The following is an 18,535-nucleotide window of genomic DNA, read 5'->3' on the forward strand; positions in this document are numbered from 1 at the left end:
CTTGCGTTTTGGTCCAATTATGAGCTGATGCTGGATTTAGTTAGAATTTTAGATTTGGACTGGGAATAGGTAAAGGACTGGGAATACCTGAGCTCAAAAACACACTTAGCCATCATGCTTACTGGGTCAGTTACTCTCTCAGCCTAACAACCTACAAGTGGTTTTAAGAAGAAATCTGGATTTATTGGATTTATTGTGGTAAAATCATTACTAGCCCCACACCCCATCTCACACCCAGTATTTTCATCTGCTCTCTCTCCCCCCCCCCCATACTTTTTTAAATGGCGGAAGAATTTTATATAAGAATCTGACCTTCATTTGCCAGCCTTTCAGTACAAAAACTGTTTTTTTTAAAATAATAATGTTGCAGTCATATAAAACAAGACATGATTTTCCCTACTTCACCCGCAAATTGCAAAATGCCTGTTAGGTTTCTTTGTTTTCTTCAGAGTCGGATTAAAAATGTGACTCATTCTCTGTTCTTCAGAGTGCTCCAGGGGGGAATGCTTACTTGACTGGCATTGTTATTTTTTCACTAGGCCTTTCTGGTGAAAGTTGCCTTTTAGAAGCATCCATTCATTGTTATTATTTGAAGGGAAGTGTTCTAGTAGTAGGGCTATACTTTCAGAGAATTGAATGGATGTTTTGTCCCCATTTAATAATAATGCTGTTGTCTGACTGCTTCCCCTTTTTGGTTGCTAATGAGTTTTCCTTAGTACCAATGATGATTTTACCTTGTTTTTCACCCTGCGTTTAATTATACTACTGAATGCATGGTGGAAAAGAATGAATCTGTTTTGCATTTCCTGAGAGACTGTTTGAGACTTGCACAATTCCCTTCTTTTTCTAAGTGAGTCATGCATCTTGCTTCTTTATTTCTCTGACAGCTTTCTTCTCTTATTTTATTTTTAAACCTTTAATATATATATATTTTCTAGGAATCATGTTTTCCAAGAGGATTTCCATGGAAAATCTGTTGACCTATAATTTTTTTGCCCGTTCCATTTTCATTGTCATTCCATCAATAATGTCAGTTACGTGATTCAGATGTGCACATTTTGCTTGCAGTTGCACTGAACAATGGATTTGGTAGTCTTCTGTATAAACAAGAATGCAGATTCTTGTAGAATACAGATTTCTAGCATAGAATACTAGAAAATAGAGGTGAAATATACTCGGAGTCGAGAGTGAATTTCATGCTCTTTATTCAGCTCATAGTCATCAAGGAGAAGAAGAATGGCTCTTTCCCCAAAACCAACTGCTTATATACATTATTTACACAATGGGCCTTGCGTGATTGGCTACTTCAGGGCTACACCTGTGGGCCAATCAGGTTGTGGATTGACTTCTGCCTGCAGCCTGATTGGCTGCTCCTACAGGCCAATCAGGTTGCAGATTCACTTCTGCCAGCCGCCTGATTGGCTGCTCCTGCAGGCCAATCAGGTTGCGGATTCACTTCCACCTGGAGTTGGATTGGATAGCTCCTGCTGATTCTGAATCCTATTGTTCTAGGATTCAGCTCAGTACATAAGCAGCTGTTTTCCACAGGCCACACTCTTCCTATGCTGGTGAGCTTCAATATGGACACGACAAAGCCAATGTTTAGCTTCTTAAATTCTATGAGTTCAATGGGACAGACTTAAACATATTCTCTCCTCTGAAATAATGGAGTATTAAAAGGGTGAAACCCTGGCTTTATCATCACTACTGTATTAACATTTAGATTATATTGCTTGCTGTGGTCATCCATGGCTGAGTCTGATCTTACAGTACATTCTCTAACTCATTTCAAAATATCCGAAGAACATACATTTCCCTGTTGCTGATTAGATTTGTTTGATTTTGTTGTTCTAAAAGTTTTTATGCCTTAATTTATTGTTAATCACATTGATTAGAAAGATGATAAAAACATTTTAAATCACTTTTTAAAAGAAATGTAGTGTTGAAAGAGAGATAACATACCTTCCAGATGTTGAGATTTCCATCCCACCTTAAGCTGCAGATGTGGGACTAGTGTATGTCACATGTCTGTATTAAACACCAGCACTGTATGCTGGGAACTTCCGTTTGTGTACAACTTTTTCTTTTGGTTTTGGACACGAAGGAGATTGGACATGTTTCTCTTTTGTCTTGTTTGATGCTGAATGAATTCGCTTGTAAATATGCTACCACAGTCTCTCTCTGGCTACTTCTACCGTGCAGTGGACTCTGCTGTTACAGTGTGCCCAGGCTTCTGAAGTATGGGTCGCTATCTCAAAGCTGCCCCTGGAGTTGGACATCACCTGGGAGGTGTTTATTCTGCTGGGGGCTTGCCAGTTGCCCTCCTGTCTCCCCTGGTGGCCACTAACACCAGGTGCCCCAGAAGAAAACAGGACATCCCATTTTTTTACACGATACCTTGGTGGCCATTTTGGGTGTGACGCTCTCATGGGGGTGGGGCAAGCTGCCCGGGGGGCTGCAGTGATCTGCCCAGGAGGGCGGCATGGTGAGCTGCCCATGGAGTGCGCCTGGCGGATGCAAGCCCCATGCTGCTGTTTTGGAGAGACGCATGGATTGGGTGCACTGCATGCCAGGCCCTGTGGTAAGGGCCACCCCACGCGGTGTGCCATTTTGTCACCCCCTCAGGGTTGACACCTGGGGCGGTCCGCACCCCCTGCGCCCCCGATGTTGTGCTCTCACCTCAAAAAAGCGCATTAGGGGGGGGGGGCAAGAGCTAGGCATGGGTCACAGGACTCACCAAGGAGCATGTTCCAGAAGATGCACGTCCTGGTTTTTTGTTGGAAAAATGCTGGGTGGTATGAGCTAATATTGCACAAAACCCGAGATAATCTAGGAATGCCCTCTCTCCACACAGGAATGAAGGAATAATTTAGGATCCAAACAGTTATGTTTGGGGCTTGTCACTCTTGGATTTTGTGTCCCAGTGTATTGTTACAAAATTGAGTGATAAAAATGAATTTCAGCATTTTGATATTTTTGTTACATTAGAAGAATCCATTAGGGTTATTAATTCCTGTACATATTTTTCCCCACGCACCCTTCTCTGAAATATTTTCCAATATGATCTAATATTATTTCTGCTATCCCATTTCTCTTTCCACCAAACAAAACAAGTGCATTTCAAAACTGCATTTCTTTTTCTCCAAAACAATGATTTTAATTTTCAATTTCAATTCTCATGCTTTTTAAGGTTTGTGTTAAATTCATCCTCCTCTTGTACCTTTTACTATATGATGTTTGCCAGTAAGATTCTCTGGGAATCTTGCCAACTTTCTTTTTAATTCTTCACTTATCCACTAATCTAAAAACTCTCCAAGGAAATTTCTCCTCTTGTGAGCAACAGGTATCTTGGCTGGGATAAATGGGGAAGCTACGCACATCTCCAGACTTTATTAATGGTTCTCATTACCATCAGTTCTGTAAACCAACAGGTGGACAGCTGACCATCTTCCTTTCCTGAGGAATTATTGTCCACAAATTTTGGCTCAGATTATTAAACAAATACAGTAGCCATTATTTTTGGCCACTACTGAATCTCCCCATCGTTCAGTTGTCTGGCATTTGATTAGACCTCATGGGAAGGAAATTAGTCTGTTCACTGTACTTGGGGATCAGAAGTCAAAAACTGTGAGAATTTCCGTGGCTGCCCCTGCCTTCTGAAAAGGCTGAGCATCAAGTTCACAATCGCTTCCTTCCAAATTCCCTGCAGTTTGCGGTAAACTTGGCAAATCTTTGTTCTCAATGCCCAGAAGGAAGAGTTGGTCACCATTTGTGGATTCATGCTGAGGTTCTCTTCAGTAAATGGTTCCCAGGGCTGCCCAAGGAATAGCACTGTATATGCTGTGTCCAATTTATAATCAGTGACACTGACTGATGGCTGGATGCTGAGTGGGAAAACTACTGGTATGCCCTGTTCATTCTGTTAGACACTTCAGTATTACACTCCAAACCAGGAAGATGTAGAAAATCAGACTGGTGACAGAAAAAGGCACCAAATTCAATGTGCCAAGTTATACCTGGAAAGAACTGGGAATCCATTCCCAATTCCAGACCCAGTGCAGCAAGAGCCCCAGGTAATACAAGGAAGGGCAAGAGGGAGTGAGGAATTGTGAAATTGGAAGGGACCCCCATGCAAGGCAGCTGGGGAGGTTGGTGCCATGGCCAGTGCCAAAACAAGCTCTTATTGTAACCACTGCTTGGTGAGAACCAACACCATTTTTATCTAGAAAAAAAGGCAGTGGTTGTGGGTAACAGATTAAAAAACCAGCATGCTGGATTTTGCATGTAAAGATTAAATCTGCTTCAAAAGGGGGGGGGAAGGTTGGCATTTTAATGCCAACTATGTCATGTGGATATGTCATAAGGACACGGGTGGCACTGTGGTCTAAATCACAGAGCCTAGGGCTTGCCGATCAGAAGGCTGGCGGTTCGAATCCCCGCGACAGGGTGAGCTCCTATTGCTCGGTCCCAGCTCCTGCCAACCTAGCAGTTCGAAAGCACGTCAAAGTGCAAGTAGATAAATACGGTAGGTGCCGCTCTGGCGGGAAGGTAAATGGCATTTCTGTGCACTGCTCTGGTTCGTCAGAAGCGGCTTAGTCATGCTGACCACATGACCTGGAAGCTGTCTGCCGGCTCCCTTGGCCAGTAAAGCGAGATGAGCACCGCAACCCCAGAGTCGTCCACAACTGACCTAACGGTCAGGGGTCCCTTTACTTTTTTATGCCATGTGGATAATGCGGAAAACCCCTATGTATGAAGAACACTGATTCCACAATACACACCTGTCCAAATAGCGCCCTGTGAAAGCCAGCTCCAATTGTATGGAAATAAGCTCCAGTTAGGGATTCTGTTACCTGAATTCCGTATTGGGGAGGTGAGAAGAGTATTGACCTTTTAAATTCGGATGTTTCTACAGTATGTATACACAATTTATAGGGGTTGGGGTTGGATGATTAAGCCTCTGACTGAAGGCTTAAAACATCAAAGAGAGGAAAGATAAGAGACAATCCACTGGATGTCACTCTTTGCTCAGACGTGCATTATTCCAAGTATCTAATAACAGCAACAAAACATTGCCATGTATGTGCAGTTTATTCCTTTTGGTTGTTTATTATTAGAAAGTTTCTCATCTGTCTCTTACAATGTAAAGAAAACATCTGTTTTTAAGTTTTTAAACCTCTTATTTAAAAAGCTATAGTTCTTTTGAGTTCTCACAGTATTACAATAGTACAGTAAGAAGTCTTGCAGTTGGAACTGCTTTCTTCAGCATAAACAGGAGTTTGTGCCACTCTGGCTAAATGTGTTTCCAGGTGTCAGCTTTCTGACTGCTTTTGCAGGTGACTGGCATATTGAAATGCCAGCAGTCAGGTGTGTACCAAACACTTGTAAGCAAAATGTCAACTGAATTTTGTTGTTAGCCGAAACGTATTAAAAATACCAGCACAGAAAGTGGTGGGAATGGAGGAGACATCAATTGTTGCACAGAACGTGCTACATCAGCACCGAAACCCCACAAAATAGTAGGTACTTCTTCTATGAAGTGCATCCTGCTCTAGGCTTGTAACTCCCGTCGTTGGCGGAGCAGATACTGGGAGGCACTTCTAACTCAGCTGGTGTAATAATGCCATAAAATGAAACTCTCGCGGTCTTGCTTGCTCCCATGAACCCATAAAATGCTCCTTCCTTACAGCAAAACCTGAGAATAGTGTTGTGCTTGCACAGTAGATCTAGAGCTGCTTTAATGGTCCCATAGGGATCTTTTGCAAGGGGCAATTCAGAGTCAGCTCAAGACACTTTGCTGCCTGAGGCAAACAGTGCTACAGTGCTACACACTGATCCTCCTTCTCTTCTTCCCTCCTCCCTAAGAATGCTATCTGTAGGATGCTCCTACAGGGCCGATATCCTATAGGAGTGTCACCACATCTGTAGGTCATCTGGAGTTTTGGAGTCCATTCTTAGCAATATGCTGATGACACACAACTCTACTCCTTTACATCTGCAGATGTGGCAGTGGATGTGCTGGACCATTGTCTTGTCTCAGTAATGGAGGCCAGTGTCAAGGGATGATGGGTAGTGTAGTCCAGCAACATTTGGAGGGGCACAGCTTAGAATCGCCTGTTGTGTGCCTTTTGTGTGAAAAGCTATGAGCCTATTATGCTGCACAGCTGTGTACTCTACTATTCAGGCATACAAAATGTGTTCCATGAAGATGCTTAGTGATGGGTGGGTAGCACCCATTAGATTTGCAGGGAGCTTCTGCATGTACATTTATATGCCATTGGGCACAGATCAAGGTTTTGTTTTTCTTATTTAAAGCCTTAAAGAACTTGGGACCAGGTTACCTAAGAGACTGTGCCATTCCTATATCTCTGCCCAGCAGCTGCACTCCTCGGACGAGGCACTACAGTGAGTGCCACATGCCCCAGAGGTGTTCTTTAATTTGTACTAGAAATTGGGCACTTGGCAGCTCCAGCGCTCCGGACTCAGTTACCAGCTGAAATTAGAAAGGCAGGACCTTTAGCCCCCTCCCACTGAAGACATTTAGTTTAATAAGGCAACCCAGCCATACATTAATTGTACATCTGTAGAAATGGTATTATTGTTTTTAGACTTTGTAGGAATGGCTTTATTGTTTCAGAGTGTATAGAAATGGCTTTCTTGTATTTTTTTCATTTCATTTCATTTTTAGCCCATTGTGTGCCACTTTGACGGGTTTGGACTGTGAAACAGTTTATCAGCTTGTTCAACAAACAAACAAACAAACAAACAAACAAACAAACAAACAAACAAGAATGCTCTGTCCCCATGCATAATTAGGAATCCTGCCTTTTCTACAGGGATGGAGTCTCCCTGCAGATGTTCTCATGAACCTGGCATAAGAACATAGGAAGCTGCTTTATAATGAGTCAGACCATTGGTTCATCTAGCCCAGCATTGTCTGCACTGAGCAGCAGCAGCAGCAGCTTTCTTGGATTTCAGGGAGGTTAGGGATTGAACCTGGGCTCTTCTGCCTCCACTGCAGATGCTCTATGGCTCTTCCCTATCTGTGTTTACTGAACACCATTTGAATCAGGGCCATAGTTAGTGCATTTTCTGCCCTGCCTCTATACAATGGCTCAGGGAGATTAAAAGGGCGGGGGAGAGGGATGACAATGCAACCAGACTACCAACTCAGAATATCAAACAAAATATACAGTGTATTTCAGATATTAAGACGGCACGCTGCTTATTCAACAGTGGCTTAAACAGGAGAGCAGAAGTTCTGTTTTGTCCTACAGGTGCCTTTTGGATGGACCGTAAGCCACCTTCTAATGTTTGGTTAGCATGCCACAGCTCGGAGCAAGTGCTGCATTATTAGATGATGCCTGAATGAGTTCTATTTTCATACAGAACCCACTGAAGAGTCATCAGGCCCTTTTTTGGGGATGTTCCGCAGCTGTCCTATTTCCACAGGAGCTTGCACGGAGTGGCCAAAATGATAGCATTTCCTTCACATCACTCATCCTTCCCATCACACAGACCATTTACTCAAGCAGCATGTTAGCGGGATGATTTTTGACCCTAAGTAAATATCCTCTTGAAAGTCGTTTTAGTTGGTGCCAATGAACCAAACTGCTCATTAATTGGAGCGATGTCCCGTAATGCTCCATTTGTAGCAGCAATTCAAAATCCATCATATGTGGGCTTTGTTTGCCTCCATTCCATTAAGCTGTCATGGGATGCTTCTGGTTTTGTGGCATTTCATTTTGCAAAGCTCTTCAGGGTCAAAAACCCAGGTGCACACAGCTGTCCTTTATAATTGCGTTTTCAATGACACACATTAGGTTTCCCCCTCCCCCCACTTTTGTCTCAACACTTCAACAATAGCAGCATTTTAATGGCCCCAGGAGAGCTCTGAAATTAACACTCCTTTAAGGTAAATGAGGAAGTTCATTTACAGTATCTGGTGATCAAATTTCGGATACCTCCTGTGCCTACTTAGGTGGAGGGTGAAACTCAAATAGTATGCTTGAGCCCCTTCCACCCTTTAGTCTTTCATTAAGCACCAAGCCTCAGGTCATAGGATGAGTTAATTGTTGGCATGAACTGTCACCTTCATAACTATACTCACAGGGCAATTTATTCCAAAGTAAGTCACATTGTGTCCAATTTACTCCCAGGTAAATGTGGATAGTTGCAATACACAAACAGTGCCCTCCAGACCTTCTTTGACTCCAGCTTCCATCAGCCTCCTCTGCCTGCATGGCCCTTGGATAATGGGAGTTATAGTCCATCAATATCTGGAGGGTGTAGCACACGTCCGATCTACTCCAGCCTGTCACTTTAAGATCAGCAAATCACTGTGGTCATCCATCTTGTTAAGCATGTCTTCCCTTCAATACACAAGCTGAGAAAAGGGTTCTTTCTGGCAGAGAGGTAGAGAAATATGGCAGCATTTGCCAGCCTAGCTTCCAACTCCCAAGAATGGTGGATGGAAGGGTGTGTTTGTATGTGCAGAAACCAGACTTTTGCATGGTTGGATTGCAGTGTACTGTACAAAAATACAAGCTGCAATCCTTTGCACTGCCCAACTTTGCCTCCAGTCTCAACTCCCTTAACGACTGCTACCTTAACATGCAGCCCCTGGAGGGTATCCCACAAAGGTATCCCACAAAGGACTGGAAAAAGTTAAAGTGATGCATCTCCTGAGCTCTCCTGCTGCTGCCCAGTGGCATAGCTGGCCGCTTAGGCACCCTGGGGGGGGGGCAAGGCGCTTGCGGGGCAGGGTGTGCTAGAACCTCAGTGCCCGAGCCCCATTCCACTCCAGCGCCCTGCAGGCCCGCCTTGCTTTTTTGAGCAGTGTGGAGCCTGCAGCTAGTCTGCCTGATGCCTCCCTCTCAGCTGTAGAAGGGGCAGGCAGACGCAAGCCCCACACTGCCCTTTTGGGCAGCGCAGAGCCTGCAGGCGCCCAAACCACCACATCACTTCCAGGAGAGGCGCATGGCTCAGGCACGGTATGCCTCTACTGCTGCCAGATTCTCCCTTTTTTAAAGGGAAATTCCTTTATGCTGAATAGGCTTCCTCGCGAGAAAAGGGAAAACTTGGCAGCTATGCTAAAGTGATTGCATCACAGCTTCTAATTTTTTTTTACCTATGAAACAAAATGGAAGCCACAGACAAATCTCCAATGTCCATCCCACTTGCCAGGGGACTACAAAAGTGTTTTCAACGATAGGCCGCAATACAGATCTGGTGGAGCACATTCAATAGTGACTCATAAAGATTCCCAGCCATCCCACACAATCTATTAAAGTATCCTCAGAAAGAAAGGTCTGGGTTGTATAAACTTTGTCCTTTCGCTGTCTTAATCTTCTTCATGTTCTCATGTTCTTTTTGATTTGCCTGCAAATGTGTCTAAAGGCTTCTGTAGAGAATTGTGATTCCTCTTTAAAAAAATCTTATCTCCTATCTACCCTGTGCCTGTTATGGGGATAAATGGAGACTGCTTTTAGGGCAAGGAGCCCAAAGCATCATTTCCCTCCCTATTCTTTTGGTGCACAGGCTCACAATGATAAAGTCTAAACTCAGGCTCTGAATATAAATGCTATCTTGCTATGCATTCCATCTCATATCTCTTAGAACCCACCCTATCCCAGAGGAAGGAGAAAGTACACACAAATGAGCATCCATATCCTCTGATTTAGCAATATCCTAGTCCTTTTTCCCATTCACTTTGATTGGATATAGGAATATCAGAAGTTTTAGGAGTGCAATCAACCAAAATATTAATCCTCTGGTATCTGAATTAAAGTGCAAAAGGTAGAACCAGAACCAGACTACCCCCCCCCCCCAAATACAAGTCAAATATTGTACATTTTATTAATAATCCCTCTCCATATAGAAATCAGCCCAGTGCCCAAGCATCGTTACTCTGGGGTCAGTATAGACTGGTAGCAGAGCCCCTTCTCTTACACCACCCATTAAAGGCCTTGTTTATTTGGAAAAACTAGAAGGTTGATGTAAGGGAAACTTACTGCGGAAGACTTATGTCTTCTGAGGAGGTAGGTTGACTGGTTTGTATGATTCTTCTTCCCTGCTTATTGGCACCTTTGGGACCCGCAAGGAATTTTGGTTCACTTTAATGATTTATTGCAAGATCAAACCTATCAATTCTTAAGGAAATCATCCCTGAATGCTCACTGGAAGGACAGATTGTGAAGCTGAGGCTCCAATGCTTTGGCCACCTCATGAGAAGAGAAGACTCCCTGGAAAAGACCCTGATGTTGGGAAAGATTGAGGGCACTAGGAGAAGGGGACGTCAGAGGATGAGATGGTTGGACAGTGTCCTCAAAGTTACGAACATGAGTTTGACCAAACTGCGGGAGGCAGTGCAAGACAGGAGTGCCTGGCGTGCTCTGGTCCATGGGGTCACGAAGAGTCGGAAATGACTAAATGACTAAACACACAATGATTTACTCTTTGTGCTCCAGGGTAAGTAGCAGCAGGATGTGGGCCAGCTGTAGGCTAAATAATGCAGTTGCAGGGTTGATTAACTAGGCTGGCCCCCTAGTTTAACAGGTGGGAGGAATTTAGATATTAGGCCAGCCAGCAGGTGGTCTCTAAGTAATACTAAGTAAGTATCTAGATAAATGTCTTAGATGAGGCCTGGCCGCTGGAACTTTGACTTAGGCCCTGATCAGAAGGGTGCTGGCCAGCTGGAGTCTCTCTCTCTCTCTCTCTCTCTCTCTCTCTCTCTCTCTCTCTCTCTCTCTCTCTCTCTCTCTCTCACACACACACACACACACACACACACACACACACACACACAGTCAAGTACTCGCTTAAAGACTGGTATCCAGCATCAGTTACTCCATGCATTCTGAAGACCAGACATCTAACTAATATGCTCCCATATATTTGGGGCTCTGTAAAGCTGTCAGGGTCCAGCCCTGCCCAGACTTTGGACCCAAGGTTCTTTCAGATGAGGAGCAAGTAGAGGAGGAGGCTGCAGCAGCCCTGCACATTGACAACAACCTTGGGGAGCCAGCAGATCTGAATATCCCTGCTCCTCTTCTGGTCCCCGTATCAGCTCCCTGGGCTGCAGCAACAGGGGAGACAAGAAGCCAAGTAATGGAGTCATTGCCAAAGCTAATTGTATGTGAGGCGGGAAATCAAGGAAATGCCTACTCAGATCAGGGCCTAACCAAGAGCCAGGTGATGAAGCCTCAAGCTTCTATATCAGCTCCCAGTATGGGCTGCTTTGTTGCTGACGTAACAACAGTCATCCGGGCTCCAGCCTTACTGACCTAGACAGACGGACAGAATCCTAGCAGTAGAACTAATTTCATTGATTCTAGTTCCTCCTGCTGCCACTAAAATGCCACTCCCTCTTGGTTCCTCCTGCACAGGGCATATGAGCAACAGGTAAAGAAATCTAGGACTTGTAGTTCTTGAGAGAGCTGGCGGCTCACCATCCAGAAGGTTGTTTGCTCTGCTTGGCTCTGGCAAACCTCAGAACAGAGAAACACTACTCATACTGTAGGTATGAGGAAATAAGATTGTGTAAACAGCCTTAAGCATGATCTACAGCAGAGGTGGAACTGCAGGCCTTCACTGGGCCATATCCTTACTCACCCTGTCCCCTGCAGGCTAAATTTGATGAGGGGGGTAAGGCTGCCCATCTGTCAATCACATGCCATCATAATGATGTCAGTGACTCACTTTTAAGTGCCCTGTATCACACTATAAAAGCCCTGATAGAATCAACAAATTGGAAGGCAGGGGGAAGTGCAGAAGGGGATGCCTACTGGTATGAATGATAAGGACTGAGGTTGTTCCTGAAACAAACATTCAGATATGCATGTGGACCACGCCAGTCTCATTTGAAGGGGGGGCGGGAATGTGGATTAACAGCTAAAGAATACTCGGGGTGGACCTGTCTGCAGTCAGCCCGCCCCTGCAGTATGGCAGCATGTCACATGCAGGTGAAGGGATTTTATTCATTCCCAGTGGAAAAGCAAAACATGTAAGCCTGATAGACACTGTCACTTTTAAGAAATGCTATGAAAAAGTGGAGCTTGTAAACTTGCATTGCATTTGCCTGAGCAGAATCACAGCAGCTGGTTTTCTGCAGAGACCTATTTTATGCAGACTTGAAAACCTTATTGTTGCTGTGATTTTGTAAAGTCTCTTGAATGCATTGAGGCAAATCCCAAAGAATACTATTGCTGTAAGAAACAGAAATTGAGTCACTTTGATTTTGTTGTTCATACAGTATTGAGCCTAGGACTGTTAGCCAAGGTTGCATATGCAGGGAGTCAATTATTTTTCCATTTTTTTGGGGGGGGGCACCCTTATATTTAAAACTGATATTCTTTCAAATTCAGGTCATTTCTCCCAAATGGGGAAGGATGTGAATCTTAATTAGGCTTAAGCCACCCTACTTAAGGGGAAATGATAATTTAAAGACTAGTTCAATTTTGGCTCTGTTGGAACTTGAAATTCAATAATTAAGAAAAACCTGAATGGATATGTAAAGACTGTATTATTTTAATATTTATTGAGTTTTTATGCTGCCCTATACCCGCAGGTCTCAGGGCGGTTCACAGAATAAAATCAGAATATAAAACCACAAAATACATAATCAAAATAAAAACAACAACCCAATAGCCCCTCCAAACACATTTCAAAAGGGCATAGAATGCCAATCAAATCAACCAAAGGCCTGGTTAAAAAGGAACGTTTTTGCCTTGTGCCCTAGGTGTATAATGAAGGCACCAGGTGAACTTTGCTGGGGAGAGCATTCCACAGACTGCAGAAAAGGCCCATTCTCATGTTGCCACCCTCCGGACTTCTCGAGGAAGAGGCCCAAAGGAGGGCCTCAGAAGATGATCTCAGGGTCTGGGTGGTTTCATGTAGAAAGAGGTGGTCCTTGAGGTATTGTGGTTATGAGCCATTTATGGCTTTATAGGTCAAAACCAGCACTTTGAATTGGGCTCAGAAACTAATTGGCAGCCAGTGCAGTTGGACCCTGGTTCTGACGAGCAACCTGGCCGCTAAATTCTGCACTAGCTGAAGTTTCCGAACCATCTTCAGAGGTAGCCCCGCGTATAACACATTGCAGTAATCTAATCTTGAAGTTACCAGAGCATAAACAATAGTAGTTAGACTGTAAGCAAAGGTAGAAATCTGCTAGCTGCATTTTGGCAGTTGATTGAAGCTATATATTAGGAAAATAATTTCCCTGACACCTTCTGCCATGAACAAGAATGCAAAAAACCCAAAAACGAAACATTAGCTTTTCTTCCTGTCTTACTTTAGATCCAAAAGGAGCACGAATATTTTTAGTGCTCATTTTGGAACTCACTGGCTAGTTTGTTGCTTACAACATACCTAAGTAAAAATATATGGAATACTTATTACAGTCTCTTATCATTTCGCCGCCCTGCCCATTACCCGTGTATCACAGTAGTTACAAATATTGCTAATAACTGCTGAGATGCTCGATGCTATCAACATTTCTGTCAGGAGATCAAAACTGCAGGCATACCATTAGTTGCAACTACTATCATAAAAACAGTTGGGTATATGAGACATCAGAAAGTTAGTTCTTTCAGTGACAGGAGCCTGAGTAGGAGATGACATAGTCCACAGAACAATTTTTTTGGCAGGTCTTTAAAGTTTCTTCCTTGGGAAAACAATCTTTGATCTTTTTAAATAACGGTAGTAATTTGTCAAAAGAAGGAGAGGTGTGTGCTACAAAGAATGGCCTGCTTTCTAGGAAAGCAGGACAAATTATGCATTTGCAGGGAGGAAATGAGTTTCTCTGAAATGTCTTCTAGGCCGATATAAGCGGGGAATGCTTCCTTTACACATAAAAATATGGAAATTAGAAATAGAATAGCTGGATAGTTATTAAAGCATTTCTTTCTAACAGGGAATTTGTCATGAAGCTTTTAGAAATCATTTCTGAAGTATTAGCACTGTTGTTTTTCCAAATAATGCAGTCTTTGATAAGCACTGTGTGAGCAGAATCACACTGAATTTTACCCTTGTGCTCCCACACTGAACCAAAATCTGTACTATGCTGGGGCAAAGACAAAAGCATGGGGGGGGGAATGACCATGTGACAGAGGAGTGGCCAGCTTGCAGTGCAATCCTAACCATGTCTACTCAGAAGCAAGTCCTATTGAATTCAGTGGGGCTTACTCCCAGGTAAGGGGGGGGGTTAGGTTTGAACCTCTGTTCAGTATCCTATCTGCCATCCTAAAATCAGTGATTGGCCCTTGTGCTTGTACACTGTGGAACACTAAAATATGATGTCCCCAAACATACTACTATGGCCAGTGTCACCCTCACAGAGGAACCCAAACAGGCAAGCTGGAAGATGCTGGTGCCTGCATGAATCATAGCAACCACAAGTTCTAAGAGGTGTCTTAAACTTCAAGTTGCATAGTGAAAGCCTATTCATTTTGGCTCATAGACCTTTGAAACTGTAGATTCACAAGTAGCAAGCGGGCATAACGTGCTTGATTAGGGGAAATAGTTAAAAAAAGGATAAGCACAAAGGAGACTATCTGAACAAGCAACACCCGAGGCCAAGAAGCACAAACCCTATGAGGGCTCTCAACCTGGTAGCTACAACAGAAGGTGAAAGGAGATAAGCAATATGTAGAGAGAGGCCCACCATGAAGGTAAACCAACTCACCCCCCCCCCCCAGAATAGACTACAGGACAGGACGGGGGACTTTGGTGGGGACAGTTTGAATTACAATTTGGCGGGTGATCCAGTCACCCCCTGCAGCCAGCTGGGGCCAAAGCCAAACAGCCAGTTGGAAAGGGGGAGGGGGCCACTTCCATTCCTGAGGAACTGTGCCAGGCAGCAACTGTTGCCCACCCTAAATGGGGTAAGCAGTTTTTTTCCCCACTGTTCCTTATGCTGTGTTATATCGGAGAATTGAAGGTGGCATCGAAGAGCAACAAGGTTTGTACAGTGGAGGGTTGTCAACCTGGTCCCTACCACCCACTAGTGGGCGTTTCAGGATTCTAGGTGGGCGGTAGGGAGTTCTACGGCACAAGCTGAATCCTCCTTCCATCGAGCACTGGTGGGCGGCAAGGAAATTTTACCATCAAGAAAGATGCATTAGTGGGCGGTAGGTATGAAAAGGTTGACTACCCCTGCTGGTATAGTGATTCTAAAACCTGCAGACTCGTTTGCCTAGAATGGACATGAAAGAAATATGTGTCTACAGTACAGAAAATGGTGACGCCTGTGTCTTGCCATTTCAGCTCTTAACGTTTTTAGCCTTTAGTGAAGCATTAAAATACTAAATCTGCTAAACAATTTGGTAATGTGTTACTTTAGGATTGTTTTAGGATTGGAGGAGCAATATGGCATGCTGCTATGAATATGAGCACATGATTCACTTTCATTATAGTAAAATGAGAAAAGAAGATCGACAGGCATCGGAACATGCAGTCCTCTGCAGTTCCACATTAGCTAACAGCATTCATGGCTGGACAAACATTAAAAGGACATAAAAGTACTTTGCCTATTTATATGCTTATACCATCTGTTACATATTAAAATAAAGTGTAGTATTACCTCCAAGATAATTAGATTTTCAGGTAGCATAACAGTTCTAAAGGCGGATACAAAATATTAATTGATGTGTACTAATTAACCCTTAGGATAAGCCAATCCCCCTCCTTGTTCTTTTCGCACATCCCTGCATAATGAGTGTTTACTTTTTCTACTCTTCTACAAATAGTATTTCTAGATGGAAGAGCAATATTCTAATACATTTTCATACTCGTACGACAATTTATCAACCTGAAACCTATTGGAAGTAGTGATTGTGAAATGATTAAAAGAAATGCCCTGATCTGATCTCAATCACCTCTTAACAATACCTTTAGAGGCATCTTAGTCTCTTCCTGAGCTTGTTCAGCAACATCAGATGATCTAAACCCAATTGCCTTCTAAATCCGGCCCGCAGACAGTCCGGGAATCAGTGTGTTTTTACATGAGTAGAATGTGTCCTTGCTGACCCCTGAGCCTAAGCTACATCCCTGGTTTCTTCCCATACCAAGGGCAGAGCTAGTGCAAAAGGATACAATAGTGTGGTCTCCTGCCTTATCATGTGGCTTCAGACTTCCCATCTTCTCAAATAGCACTGGGAGGAGTCATGCTGCAGCATCTTCCACACCGTTAAAGGTGACATCAGAAGAGGCTGTAACAGCGATTGGTCTTTTAGAATTCACATGGGATTATCATGGACAGTTCCTCTTGGATATTGTGTGTGGCTAATGGGTCCAGCTTTTTTCTTTCTCTACACACATGGATGCATAGATACACAAACTCAAGACAACAACTCGTGTATCTGAGAGAGTTGGCTCTGGTCTATGTAAGCTTATGCCACAATGAACAATTAGCCTTTAAGGTGCCGCAAATTGTCATAATTTTAGGACTGTTTACTGTAAATATACCTCCTCCTTTTCAAATTGATGTTAGTAAAGAGCAGAACAAAAATAATGAGTAACTTTGTTATTTAGTTATTTAGTCATGTCCGACTCTTCGTGACCCCATGGACCAGAGCACACTAGGCACTCCTATCTTCCACTGCCTCCCGCAGTTTGGTCAGACTCATGTGGTGGCTTCGAGAACACTGTCCAGCCATCTCATCCTCTGTCGTCCCCTTCTCCTTGTGCCCTCCATCTTTCCTAACATCAGGGTCTTTTCCAGGGAGTCTTCTCTTCTCATGAGGTGGCCAAAGTATTGGAGCCTCAGCTTCATGATCTGTCCTTCCAGTGAGCACTCAGGGCTGATTTCCTTAAGAATGGATAGGTTTGATCTTCTTGCACTCAAGAGTCTCCTCCAGCACCAGAATTCAAAAGCATCAATTCTTCGGCGATCAGCCTTCTTTATGGTCCAGCTCTCACTTCCATACATGAGTAGCTTTAGTATATACATTATGTTGACATTTAAGGGGCAGTATCCAGTCAAAGTGAAGCACATTCGTACTATTGAGCACATGTCCTTCTCTCCCCTCCTTAACTGTAGATTAAGTCTGTATTGTATACAGAGGCCTATTAGAAGGAAATAAACTTTTTTTACTTTATTTTAATAAATTTACAAATGAGAGATCTGCTTTGCCATATGAGATACACTAGAACTCGAGTCCTCTAAGTCATTTCCTGTTTTTAGACCTTACACTTTAAGCATGATATTTTCTTGCAACGCTACGCCTTTGCTCAATGGCCTTTTCACTCATACACATGAGCTTGTTGTGTGTACAGTTAATGTTAATAACCCTTGAAGGAGACCCTTCCACCTCCTTCTCTGGCACTGAGGCTGAGATAGCGTGCCAGTGATAGAAGGTGATGCGTGATTGGACTTGTGTCCTGGGTTTTGCTAAAATGACCAATTATTGGCCGCTCTTCAGAAAGCAGCAAGTCTTGATAGCTGTTTGCACTGATTAGAGGGAGCAGCTGTTTTCTCTGGCTTAGTTAGCCCAGCTTTTAAAGGCGCCCTTTCGTCTCTCTGCTTGGGTTAACTGGACATCTTCTATGCTATGGATAAGAACAACAAACAAAAGTGCCGCAAGATGGGTGGGGTATAAATAATAAATTATTATTATTAAGGGTAACACATTTATTATGGCATAAGCGTTCATAGGCAAGATCTTCCTTCATCACATGTATGTGTCACCAAGCAGACATCAGAAGAAATAATCTCCTGTTCATGATGACAGCTTGTGCCACAGTGCTAGCACCATACTGTATGTCACACAGGAGGTCCATGATCAGATTTCATAATTTCTGTCTTTCTAAGATTAAAGGCAACCAAGTTGGAGTGGGTCTACAGTACTGGAGGAAGGGGTGCTTAGGCTTAATGCACACTGCTTCCCCAATGAAAATTGGTTGTTGAAGCTGCTATTAGTCCTTCTGGGGAAGCGGGGGGGGGGGGGCGTGTACCCAAATTAGTACTTGTAGAAGGATTGTTTCATATTCCCAAATTGCATGGTGAGCAAGAGCAGCATTTGCTTGCCCAGGTGCCATGAACCCCCTGCCTCTCAAGGCACTGCTGCCCAAAAGACCGCTTGTGACAACGTTGTATGGTTCAGATTAGGCCACAGCTTTATTGGTTACAGATGTAAGGAGTTTTGCATGGGCATTGGGTTATAATCGATATCAACCAACTTCTCTGCTGGATGATCACAAAGGGGTCAAGCCAGTGTCAAGGAGGTCCTGTGATATACATCAAATGGTGTAACCTCTCCAGGATCACTGGGTGTCTGGGCAGAAGCACCTCCTCTAGGATCCCTTTAATGGGATACCCTATTCCCTTGGAGGTGGAGGCAGAGCCTTCCTTCCGACCATGAATAAGGTTTCACCCAATGCCTTACCTACCAAAGTTGTGGCAATTGCTATGAGGTAGGCAAAACCCCCAAGGTCGGCCAATAGACCTGGTGGGAGAGCTGAAAAAAGGGTCTGCAGTGCCGGGTGAGAGGCAGCCCTGCTTTTATCTCTGGGAAGTGGACCCGCTCTGCTCCCT

This window comes from Zootoca vivipara, chromosome 1 (genome assembly GCF_965207765.1).
Source record: "Zootoca vivipara chromosome 1, rZooViv2.hap1.1, whole genome shotgun sequence".
Taxonomy (NCBI): Eukaryota; Metazoa; Chordata; class Lepidosauria; order Squamata; family Lacertidae; genus Zootoca; species Zootoca vivipara.